The 13,032-nt window shown below is 39.5% G+C and overlaps 1 protein-coding gene across 15 annotated transcripts in view; it reads right to left on the bottom strand.

Annotated features, from left to right (window-relative positions):
- Window positions 1-13,032, bottom strand: part of SPATA45 (spermatogenesis associated 45) — a 37,982-nt gene that overhangs the window by 10,343 nt on the left and 14,607 nt on the right. For 2 of the 15 annotated variants that reach the window (XM_059412654.1, XM_059412649.1), the window contains exons 2-5: window positions 9,647-9,712; window positions 7,457-7,569; window positions 7,124-7,193; window positions 6,443-6,479 (exon numbers count right to left, since the gene is read on the bottom strand). The exons of 2 other annotated variants lie outside the window; for them this stretch is intronic. The gene's annotated coding sequence lies outside the window, so the exon portion shown is untranslated. Of the gene's footprint in view, window positions 1-769; window positions 895-6,442; window positions 6,480-6,671; window positions 7,194-7,456; window positions 7,570-9,646; window positions 9,713-13,032 lie in introns of all 15 variants that reach the window. 11 more of the 15 variants (XM_059412655.1, XM_059412651.1, XM_059412650.1 and 8 more) reach the window with 9 other exon arrangements.

A 13,032-nucleotide genomic window follows, 5' to 3' on the forward strand; every position in this document is an offset into this window, starting at 1 on the left:
GTTGTAAGTTCGAGCCCCACAATGGGTGCAGAGATAATTTTAAAAAAACCAAAATCTTAAAAAATCCACAAAAAATAAGAAAAGGGTTTTGAAAATATTAAGCATACACAGAGAGAACATCATTTTTCATGAATTCCATATTAGCAAATGTGTCTACTCATAAAAATTTGTTATCTCAAAATCAATACTTGTGACATTTTCATTGTTATTCCCAGAAATTCGCAGAGCAACAAAAATTTTAGTTTCCTTGGGGTGCATATTCCCAGCTAAGGTCCAACAAGGGAACACTCTGCCTTCTTGCTTCAGCTCTCATACTATAAACCAGTGTCCTTTTCCTCATGTATTCAGTGTCATTATATTTTAGGATGCTCCCCACACGAGTTGAGTGCCAAAGTGTTGTCTGGTGCTTCGAACAGCAAGAAGGCTCTAGTGAGCCTTATGTGTGTTAGATAAACTTTATTCAGGTATGACTTCTAGCGATTTTGGTTGTGAGTTCAATGTTAATGAATCAACAGTATGTATTAAATACTGTGTCTTTAAACAGATACATACATAAAATAAAGTTACATATTGATTGGTTGACAAAAATGTTATGACCAGAGGCTCACAAGAACCTAACCCTCTTTTTCCCCTAGGAACAGTGGCTGAGTATTTGATCATTCAGTGTTTGGGGCCACTTTATAGAACATAACTACTGCAATAACAAGAATCAACAGTGCAAATAGAGAAAATATACCACTGTTCCTACAGGTATGTTCTCATAAATTACCTTTACTGTACAGCAACCCGAAGCCTATTTGAAGTCCACTGGTTTGCATCAGCCTACTAGAACGTTACCCTGGTGATGGAACATTATGATCTAAGCCATTCCAATGTTGTTCTATTCATAGAACCCTAATTAAGAGAAACGATAGAGTTAGAGAGACCATTTACTTATCAGCCATATATCCTTGAATAAATTACTCGATCTCTCTTAATGTCAGTTTCTTCATCGGAGATAAAGATATCAATTTTGTGAAGTTGCATGTTTGTGTGTGGGTGGTAGGAGTTAGGAGGGGGCTGGAATTAAATGAGATATGCGTGTAAATTAAATGAGAAATACATTTTTACATTGTGCCTGCTATCGATTTATTACATGTACTGATATTTCTTGAACATGTACTCGGTGCCTGGTATTGTTCTAGGTAGTGAGGACAATTGGGTACCTTCCCCCACGAAGCTTAGAGTTTAAAGGTTTAAGGTAGGTACTTAGTAAATCATACCTATTCTTACTGATTTTTTTTGAACCTCATATTTTACTTGGGAATTATTTCATTCATTTATCATTTTTTCTCAGAAGAGGAAGCCTCCCACAAAAACAAGTCTTCAGAAATACAAAAGTCATAATTTCTTTCTCTCTTTACAGGACTTTGTGATAGAAGAAATAAGACGGGTATCGAAGAAAGCAGTTCACAATGCCAGAGAAATGAATTCCCTATGGACCTATAGGAAGGGTCAACAACAAAAGACCACCTGACTCTGCTGATACTGGGGTAAAACAAACAAACAAACAAACAAGAAAACTCTTGAGACTAATGCAGGTGGTTGCTGAGGATGAAAAGGTATTTTGCCACTGCTGGCTTGTTTTTTAGCAAAGTTCCCAGATAATCCAAAAGGCTTCTAAGAGACCTAATTTGTTGGGCAAAACCCTGGCATCTGAGTCCCAGAGGCTATATTCAAACCCTCTTCTTATAGTGCAAGCTGGAGGAAGATTTCTCCCTCCGTGGGCTTCAGTGTCCTTAGCTGTGAAATGGGCTTCTATCACTACAGAGCTATTGTGAGGATTAAATGAGATAACACATGAAGGGACTTGGAAACCATAAAGTATATAAAGCAAATGTTGGGGAAGAAAAATTTTTCTCTACCCTCAAGCTTTTTCTGGCTGGTCTAAGAATTAAATTAACATGAGACAGGTAACAGGAAAGAATCAATCTAATTTGTACATACAGAGGTCCTACAGATATGGCTAAGGCAGGAAGCTTTTTTTTTAAACAGAGAAACAATAAATTAGGAATTGACAGGATAAAGAAAACTTATGTTTGGGAACTTCAACTAGTAAGGAATTCTAGACAGAATTCGGTGGAAGCTGTCAGTTAATAAAAGTAACAAGGTTTATTTATATAGGCTTCGTCACCCTAAATTCTCTACCTGTGATGATAAGGATGTCTCTCTACCTCCTGATACAGGGAGGGTACCTTTCACATGGGAGGTTAGTTTCTTGCTCTCTGGACACAAGGGACAGTCAGTGTATCTATCCTTTTTTGCACTGGCTATTTCTTAAGTAACTTTAATTCAAAATAATCAAGATGCCAACATAGCATATTTTGGAGTAGCCTACCCGGAGCCCCAACACAAGCATTATGAGTTCTTCTAAAATGTACATTGGTTAGATAGATTATTAATTCAGAAAGTTATGTGTGTTGTATCCAAGAGTAATTCTCCATCATTATTTTACAATGCGATTATTCATCACATAAGAAAGCCAATTTGAGTAATTCTTTTTTTTTTTTTTTTAATTTGAGTAATTCTTAAGCCAGTGATTTTTCTCTCACTCTGGGAGAGGCTGGGGTGTTGACAATATTAATTCCCAGGCTTTAAAGAATGGTAATGTCTCTGAAGGCCAGGAAATGGGCTCTGGGGTGGTCTCTGGGAGAAGAGCATACGGAGGTTTAACAAAGTCTACAGAATCAGGAATCCATTGACTGCAGTAGCCAACTACCCCCCCAAAATGTACATAATAGCCACTTACTTGTCTCGGGGAGAGGGATGAACAAAAGTGACTCAAGGTGTTTTGGAGCCAGCTTTCCAATGCCCTGAGATCTCTCCTGTCCTAAGTAGTGAACAGTTGTTCGCATGCACTGCAGTTTACATGTGGAGGCTTTACGGCCTCATTCAGTCAGTGCCTTTAGGAGGATGAGGGAATCTATAAGAGCTCCCTGCTTGGTTTGATTATCCCCTGATTAGAATCAGAGGTGACAGGTAGAGATAAATCCTCTGAGCAGATGGTAGAGAAAGTCACATGAGTGTCAAAGAATCCCATTCCTGGGTCACCTGGGTGGCTCAGTGGGTTAGGCCTCTGCCTTTGGCTCAGGTCGTGCTCTCAGGGTCCTGGGATTGAGCCCCGCATTGGGCTCTCTGCTCAGCGGGGAGCCTGCTTTCCCCTCTCTCTCTGCCTGCTTCTCTGCCTACTTGTGATCTCTGTCAAATAAATAAATAAAATCTTAAAAAAAAAAAATCCCATTCCTGATCCTCTATTTTAAAGTTAATGGTGGGCTTTGAGGTGTGACTGAGGCCTGGCTGCCACTGCCATTTAAGGGCAAATTGTCCCTCAGGAGAAAAACACATTCTCTCAGGGTGATGGGGCTTAGGGACATTGCTTCTTAAACTTTACTTTTTCATAAGTACAGGACAATTTCTCTTCCAGTGACCTGGATTCTTGCAATATCTTTGATTGCCTGGAGGCGAACAGGGAGAGCTCTGAATGGGCCTTGAATTACTCAGTCACGCTCTTACCTTTCCAAAAAGACTCAAGTTGCAAAGCAAGAATTGTTGCTATGAGTTCTTTTTTAATCCTGTTTTCCTGCTCTTTTCAAAGAATTAAGTAGCTGCCTCCATTTTTATGCCAAGTGGCTGCCCTGACCAACTGACCACATGGATTTGTTATTGGATATCAGGGAGAAAATATCCCATTAAAGCAGAAATTAAAAGTTCCTATGTTCCAGGGCTTCTGGATTTAATAAAGTCTGCCTTTGAAAAGTTTATATAAAACATTCAACAAAGGCTTTTATGCACTCTTCTTTCTAAGTACATGGTTTAACCTCAGACCAATTTACTTTGAGGGGGAACACCTCTAACAGAGCTCCCATGCGAGCCTCCAGCAGCTTGAGCTGTTTCCTGGTATATGTGCAGGACTGCCTGAGAAAGGCTCAGGCCATCTGTTTCCTCTGTGAGGGGGTTTTCTCCAGAGACCATCTAGCTTGTCTCCTAACCATCATATAATCCTGGGTAAGAAGAACACCCCTACATAGCCGGTCTACGTCTCTGTGAGTGGAGTTGTATATAACCACTAATCTTTCTAACTCATCTCTAAATTTGGTAGGATGTGGAGAACAAAGGCAAAAGAAAAAATTAAATTTCCTTACAACTTACGGCCCATTGACAAGTCCTTGAGAGTGACTGACATTCCTTTAGGGACTCAACTGCCTCCATGTTAATACTTTGAGAAGGGCAAAAGGCAGCCTTAGCTTAACATTAGCACAAACTGCAGGACCCTATTGGTCTTCTTTAACATATGGAAATCCCTTTGGAAACTTCCTTTATCTCTCCCCCCAACCCCAAGATATATGTTAGAAATCATCCTCCAAGCATATGGCCCACTGATATACACCTGAAGGGTCTCATGACTAAGGTTTTACTAGACAGTAGTAAATGACCTTATTCGAACAATAGCTAGCCCCTCAAGGTACTGGAAACCTTGCCCCCAAATTCCTTAGAGACTTCACCATTCCTACACCCCCTCCCAGCTGGAGACTATATGATCAGCCACTCTTCATGACCCCAGTGCTGCTGCTCTCTCTGCCTGCTGGTCCTGTTCCCTAGCTTTCATAAAACCACCCCTTTCGCACCAAAGACACCTCAAGATTTCTTTCTTGACTGTTCACTACCGAACCCCAACATTTTCACATCACTCCAAGGGCAGAAGTAAAAAGATTTTATAATTTAAAAGATCTGCTGCTGTCCTGGGGACATGAATTCTTTGCCCAGGCAGTCCAGGATACATGCACAAAGGACATGGCACAGAAATGCCTGAAACTGGCAGAGCTTGATTACAGAGCCCTGGGAAGTAGGAGGAGTTGAATTGTAAGGGATAGCAAAGCAAGCCCTGTTGCTCTCCCTGGGCACTTTTGCTAAATTCACTTCCTGACATTCAATATTTACATAAGGAAACTGTTATTTCCTGGGCCTAGAGATCAGGCAGAAGTATTCTCTGCAAATCTCATGAAGAAAGGGAAATTTTAACAGGCAGCTGGGTGTTAAAGAGTTTTTTTTGGGGTGTGGGGGAAGGTGATAGCAAAGGCCTTTGTTGTTGCACAGGCAATAAAGATGCTGTTGTGAAAACATGAAACATCTCCGGTCACAGATCACTAATCTGTGACACCAGGCAGGTGCTACTGAAATGGGACTTTTCCGGCACTAACAAGCAACAAAGTTTGAGAAAGCAAAGGCCCCTTATGTTCTGGGCCTCTTACAACAAAATCCTCTGATTGCTGACACTGCCAGTCAAAGAGCATGTCTTGGAACCCCAACTGGCCACCAGGTAGATTTCAGGCAGTGCACCCTCCCAATGGTGAAGACCAGAGAGTGTATTTTACTGGTCATAAAAATAAGCATCAAAGGCCTTTACTTTTATAGTCTATCTTTGTAAATGAACTCTCTAGATCTTATGAGCGCAGCATATTTTACACTCTCTTGTGAGATGCCTCTTGTGTCCTTGGCTTTGCTTTGACTCACTGTTGAGATGAATAGATCCTACTCAACAATCACCAGACAATGGATCTTCTTTTTTGTTTGTTTGGGTTTTTTAAGATTTTATTTATTTATTTGACAGAGAGAGAGAGAGATCACAAGTAGGTAGAGCAGCAGGCAGAAAGAGGGGGGAAGCAGGCTCCCTGCCGAGCAGAGAGCTGGATGCGGGGCTTGATCCCAGGACCCTGAGATCATGAACTGAGCCAAAGGCAGAAGCTTAACCCACTGAGCCCCCCAGGTGCCCTGACAATGGATCTTCTGAATCAGAGAAACTTTGATGTTTGAAAAATTTAACAGGGCTCTCATCCTAAAGAATTGTCTTAATGGCATCTGTGCAAAGACCAAATTCAGAAGTGGATACAAAAGTATATAACATCCTTCTTCCAAGGGAAATCTTGGAATCCTTTTTCCAAGATGAGAACAAAAACAAAAACAAAAACAGAAATTAGACTTGGAACAAAAATTTAAAAAATTAAAACTGCACACCCGACATAAAATTCCTCCTTGTGGGAGGAGTCAGCTTCTACCTTGTCCTCAGCTTGCTTTCTGCTCCCTTTCATTAAGAAGGAGGAATTTATGTCAATGTGGAGTTTTAATTTTTGTTCTAATTTGTTTTTGTTTTTGTTTTCATCTTGGAACAAGGATTCCAAGACTTCCCCCCCACACCATAGTATCTAATCAGCCACCCCATGCAGCAGCTCTTTCTGCCCACGAGTCCTGTCCCCGTGCTTTAATAAAACCACATTTTTACACCAAAGACATTGCAAGAATTCTTTCTTGGTCATTGGCTCCTGACTCCACCCCACCAAACCTCACATGTATTCTAAAACCCTATCATTAAGAACCAAACAATTAAATGCACCATCTTCTGGCATACCTGTTTATTTTATGTCTAAGATCTGTGGTCCTGGAAACTGTAAGAAAAAAGTTGGTTACTATTGCTTTAGCAGCAGATTTTGCAATACCTTTAAGAATCAAGGGAAAGTTCCTGATTATAGCCTTAATTTACATTTATCCCTAACCAGAGAAGTAGGGACCTGCCAAAAGGACTAAAACCCTTCTAGTGGCTCCTTTCTAACTCCATGATGTAAATTTGGGGAACTGACCAATGAGATGTCTTCTTTAGCTTGTAAACATTTAGAGGCATAGTTAGATTTTCTGCTTCCCTGAAATAAAAGGTTGCTTTCAGTTCCAGAGGTCACCTCTTTAGCTATGGCCTGGGAAATACAAATGAGAGCATTATCCTTCTGGCCAATGCCAGAATCAAGGAAAGGAAAAAGAAAGGGTTTCATGTTTAGTTCAAGCACGAAGTCTTGATCTGTCGTCTTGGGCAGAAGCAGTTTACCTCAATGCCAGCTACTTCTCTTCCTTGCCAATTTGATTTGGAAATCTCCAGCATCTATGGAAGGATCATGGGGACCTCCTTCAGCTGTGATGTGTATACCCAAGGCTCAATGCCTTCTACTTTTGCAGCAGTATTGGTCATCAGGGGCACTTGCTAAAGTCTCTTTCAATGGGGCTCAAGGGCTGTCTTTCTTTGATAATATTTTCAGAATACCTCATCATCAGGCTTTAAACTGTGATCAATAGAATCCTTTGAATTGGGAAACCAGGGAGCCTTCTTTAACCTGTGGATGATAGACATTAGAGACTTACAGCCGCTCGTCATGCTTTCGTGAGACAACCAGGTCAGCAGAAAGTAGTACAGTGGTAGAATTTTAAGAAGCTTGCAAGGTTTTCATTAAGGCTGGTGTGATATGCCCAGTGAAGTGGGTGTCCCGATCATTACAGGTGTACCCCAAGTGGGAAGTACATTTTTTAAACAGTTTTTGTTTTTTTAAAACCCATTGTAAAGGCATCAGACTTGCCATGGGGAGAGGCTTCAACCCACCTGGAAAAACATACAAACAGTAACAAGAACATATTGATCGCCCATATGAAGTGGGAGATGAATGAAGTCCAGCTATAGGTGCTCAGAGGGTCCAAAGGGAAGGTTTCTAAGGCCTATGGAGACAAAAACAATTTTTTTAGGATTATGGACCTGACAAGTCAGATATTGCTCATGGACTGTTCTTGCAATTTTATACAAGTCTCTCCACCAACGTCTATAGTTTGAGTCATCTTAAATGCTTCATGGTGGGTAAAGGGATGAAAAACCCACCAAAAAAATGGGATTTGCCAGGGACCTGGGAAAAACCCAGCAGCTGTCTTGGCTTTCCCATAGCCCTGACTGTTTAATTTACAGTGATTGTTCAATTTTGCAGATTCAGGAGGGGACTGTTGCTATGTTACAAGGACATCAGGATAGGAAGAGTTTCTCTGTGAGGGGCCATTGTTTGTAGAAGCAGAATGTACTTGTCACATGTGCCCAAATCTTACAAATTCAACATAAAGAAAACTTAGTATTACCTCTAATTTGGCAATGCTTCCTATATAATTTGACACATCAAATGAGCCTACTTAGTTCAGTAAATCTTTTGGAATGGTCCAGGTCATAAAGACTTAAGCAAACCAAAAGTCTACAAACAAAACAAAACCAAAAAAACTCTTTATCCTTTTAACTTAGAGAAAACCAAATTTTAATTTTGTACCAACTATTTTTGATATTAAAAAGTACTCATTTTAGTCTTAGTCCTGACCACCCATAAAATTCCTTTTTCTAAAGATACCTTTTTCATAAACCTCTGGCAACTTTCTTTTTTACATTCAGATTTTGTCCTGAGGTTTCCATCTTAAAATAACTAGCCTCACTTCGGACAGAATTACTTTCTTCTCCCTCAGCTAAAATGTATTCCCATCCCTCTTATTTATTATTTTTTAAAAATTATTTTTATTAACATATAATGTATTATTTGCCCCAGGGGTACACGTCTGTGATTCATCAGGCTTACACATTTCATCGCACTCACCATAGCACATACCCTCCCCAGTGTCCATCACCCAGCCACTCTCTCCCTCTTATTTATTTTAACCAAAAATACACATCTTTCTTCTTTCACATGGATAATGTTTCTCTTGTTAGAATTTTTTAGCTCTTAGAAACCTTAATTTCTAGTGAAAGCTAATAAGTAAGCAATGATGAATTCTGTTACACCAGTACTTTTTTTAAGTTGGTTAACTAACATTTTGATCCACTCTTATTTTGGGGTCCTCAACCTGACGGTTACTGATCGAAGTTCCTCAGGATACGAAACAGGCTTAGTAAGATTTGCTGTTTTTGCTACATATCTACAACTTCCGGGGCTACAGTTCTTACACATAAGATATGCTGAAAGGTGGCACACTTGACCCTAGGATCCAAGGATCCCATTAGCTAAGCCTTTGGGTTTCTTAGAGCCGAAGTAATACTTAAAAGGAACATGCCACTGGATTTGGGGACTGTGTTTGACAGTTTATCTCACTGCACTGAAATTTTCTTGAGGTTGGCAGGTGACCTAGTGTCAGTTTAACCCATTCTGTGACCCACTTATCCTATCACTGGAGTCTTCTTGAGGTGCTTATAGCTCTAGCAGCCTTTAAATGGTTGACCCATGCCCACAGTTTTTGTGGTTTTTTGGCCTCTGAGATCCCCTCTAGCGGTAGCCTTTATCTCCACCAAACAAGACAAACATGTGCACCTTAAAGTATTGGCAGTTACCCAGAGATAGATATTTCTTCATCTTGACCACAAGAAGTGCCTGTGCACATACCATCAATTCCCATGGAACCTTGCTAAGGTTTTACTTGGGGGGACCTATGGCCTGAAAGGTTAGGGCCTTGGCTCTGGGAAGACCTTTCTCCAGCTGAGTTGGGCTATAAGCAAAACTGCTAGCTCTCCTGAGCTCTAGGCTGACCTGTCAGCTCTGTTGGCAGAGTAGCCAACTCAACTGGGCTCCAGCTGGCTCCAGGCATAATGCAAATTCACCAGCTCAGTTGGCTGCAGGCATAATCATGTCAGCTCAAGCTGACCTGCCCAGTAAAGGAAAGCCAATTAGACAGGGATCTTAAACACACAAAGAGCAGAGCTCAGAATCAACAGGGACTTATCCATAGCCCTTGGAAATGTGAGAAAGTCAACTCAAAGTATTCTCGGGTACCACACCTGTTTTTCTTGTTGTCTCCAGACGCTGCCACAAATTCACTTTGGATCCCATCACTGCCACCAAATCTGTTAATTAACAAATATTCAACTGAGGAACTTTTTGAAGGTATAACTGGCTTCATTTAATCGATTCATGAATCGTCCCATTTAGCATGTAGAGGGGAGCTCCAAGGGTTACAGAAAAGGTAAAAGGCTTTTAAAGAGAGAGAAGGAGTTGAACAAAGGAAACTATTAGCAAAGAATCCATTGTTTTAGGCAAGGTCACCCTCCTAAGTAAACTTCCTAGTGCTGACCGGGAAATTCCTGTGTTGACTGGTTAAAGATTCTGGAACATTGAAACTGCTGTCAGGTTAGGTATTAAGCCTTGGTTTACTGACTTGGGGACTTAACCTACGTAACACCATTTTGGGCCTGTGGTTTTCTTTTTAGCAATCCAGAAAAATAAAGCAAGTGGGAGCTAACGTAATTGGATGGGCAGATCAACCTCTGGTTATCATTTATGCTCCAACCCAATTCCATGGGGGAAAAATGAAGAGCAACTATCCTTATATTACCAATCTTTACTAAATAAAAAAATGCAGCTCTAGAGGCAATGCAAAGTTCATCCATTCCTTCTCACCAGCTCTAAAACTTCCCCTATTTTTCTCATAAGGCTTGCAAAATTACTGGCCTTCAAAAACCAAAGCCTTTCTTGGGGAACTTACATTTTTTCTCTGTCCTTTCAAGATATGAATCTTACCTTGTATTTGCAATATAAATACCCAGGAGGCATCTGGGGGCAGGATTAGGGACCTTTAAAAGAACACAAAGTGCTCCACAGCTTCTATAAGATTACTTGTCAAGGACAAATATAAATCACGTGCCTTCTCTATGAATATTACCAGTAAAAAGCTTTAGCTATCCAAGCAGATACTTAACTTACAAATTAGTGAGTTTTGTATTGTTATATCTGTTTCATGCTCAAATTTTAAAATGGAAAGCTATAAAAACCTCAGTTTTATACATTATCAATATATTTTTCTACCTCCAGATAGTATTACCAAAATTAATTTGTAAGAGAGCTCTATTTGATTGGCCTAAAATTAAGCACTTACACATTCAAGCATTTCTAAATCTCAAAAAATATAATAGAAGCTAACCAGTTTTTCAAGTTCATATGATCTAGGAAAATTTTCAGTAAATAAAAGCTAAGTTTAAATTTGTTGGTTTAATTAATATAAGAAATACACACAGCCAACAGATACATGAAAACATGTACAACATCACTCGTCATTAGTGAAATGCAAATCAAAACTAAAATGAGATACTACCTCACCTTATCAGAATGGCTCAAATCAAATATATGAGAAACAAAAAGCACTGGTGAGATGTGAAAGAAAAGACCCTTCATGTACTGTTGGAATGTAAACTGATGCAGCCACTGTGGAAAAAATATGGAAGTTGGTCAAAAAATTAAAAATAGGGGCACCTGGGTGGCGCAGTGGATTAAGCCTCTGCCTTCGGCTCAGGTCATGATCTCAGGGTCCTGGGATCGAGCCCCGCATTGGGTTCTCTGCTCAGCAGGGAGCCTGCTTCCTCCCCTCTCTCTTTCTCTCTGCCTGCCTCTCTGCCTACTTATGATCTCTCTCTGTCAAATAAATAAAATCTTTTTAAAAAAATTAAAGATAGAACCAACATATGATCCAGGAATCACACTACTGGGTATTTACCCAAAGAAAATGAAAACACTCATTTGAAAATATATATGCACTCTTATGTTTACTGCAATATTATTTACAATAGCAAAGATATGGAAGCAACCCAAGTGTCCATCCATAGACAAATGGATAAAGAAGATGTGATACATATGTTACATATATACAACGGAATATTAAATAACATACAATATATGTAGCAGAATATTATTCAGCCATAAAAGGAATTTTTCTTGCCATTTGCAATGACATGGATGGACCTAGAACGTATGACAGTGGAATAAGTCAGTCAGACAAAGACAAATATCATATGAGTTCACTCATATGTGGAAGTTAAGAAACAAAACAAATGAACAAACAGAAAAAAAGAGACAAACAAAAACACAGACTCTTAAACACAGAAAACTGATGGCTACCAAAGGGAAGGTAAGTGGGGGGATGGGTGAAATCGGTGAAGGGGATTAAGGGTACACGTACTGTGATGAGCACTGAGGAATATGTAGAACTGTCAACTCACTACATTGTACACCTTAAACTAATATAAAATTTTATGTTAATTACACTTCAGTTAAAAAAGAGGGAAAAAGTATGATGCAGATGCTAAAAAATATATATATAGAGAGAGGTGTCTTTTGAGTTATTGGCATTAAGTATGATACTTTTCTACTTCGGTTTACTAAAAGTCAAACAAGATCATGTTATCTTTGTTACCAGATTTGTCAGTAAAAAGTAAGTAACTTAAGATGATGGCTAACTGCTTTAATGTCTCAGGAAATTTTCATAAGCAATCTAAGTATTATTATTAATAAATAAATTAAAAAGATGAATAGTTCCAGCAAGCAAATTCAAAGGATTCAAAGGACCCCCAAATGATCAGTTGCTACTCTTGCTGCCTTTATGTAAATAATCAGGCCAAGTTTATTCAAAGTAGACTTATTTTGCAAACAGATTAGTCTTAATTTGGCTATCTTTTATAGAAATGACAGTATTTATAAAGAGAAAAATTATGTTTCAATAACAAAGCTTTGTGGATATTAGAAGCTATACTATTCATTATAAATGGGACTGGATCCTAAAGTCTTCTAGCTACAAATCTCCAAACTCACATTTCCAATTTTTCTTGTCTTAGAATCATTAAGAACTAAAACTGTGCTTTTCCCAAAGCCATGCAAACGAAGTTGGACAACTTGACATATAAACTTCAAGGGAATCACCACAACAGTTCATGTATGGACAATCCTTGTTGCCCATTGGTGTGAGGGCCACTCAGAGAAATGACCAGAGACATTCAAACTGCAAACAAGGAAAGTCTATCAGATTACCCATGTCTGCCTTCACTCCGTCTAGAAATGCTTTGGGGCAGACATCTAGAAATCCTCTCAACTGGCTACTCTCAGAACTCAGAGACTGGTTTAAAATTTACTCCAACCATTAACAGTTGCTTTTCTTTGCTCCCACAGAAATGCCTCTTAATACCTGATTGTTGTTTGTACCATACAGGCCTAGCTTTGGGAGGCCGTCTGCAAGATAACCTCCTGAAATGAATTGAACTCAACTGACCTATTGTCAGGACTAAGAGGCTAGTTAGTTCGATGAGATGAAACAATCTACCAGTTCAACTTCTGACCTATTGTCAGGACTAAGAGGCTAGTTAGTTCGATGAGATGAAACAATCTACCAGTTCAACTTCTG

Source organism: Mustela nigripes, chromosome 10, assembly GCF_022355385.1.
Source record: "Mustela nigripes isolate SB6536 chromosome 10, MUSNIG.SB6536, whole genome shotgun sequence".
Classification (NCBI taxonomy): Eukaryota; Metazoa; Chordata; class Mammalia; order Carnivora; family Mustelidae; genus Mustela; species Mustela nigripes.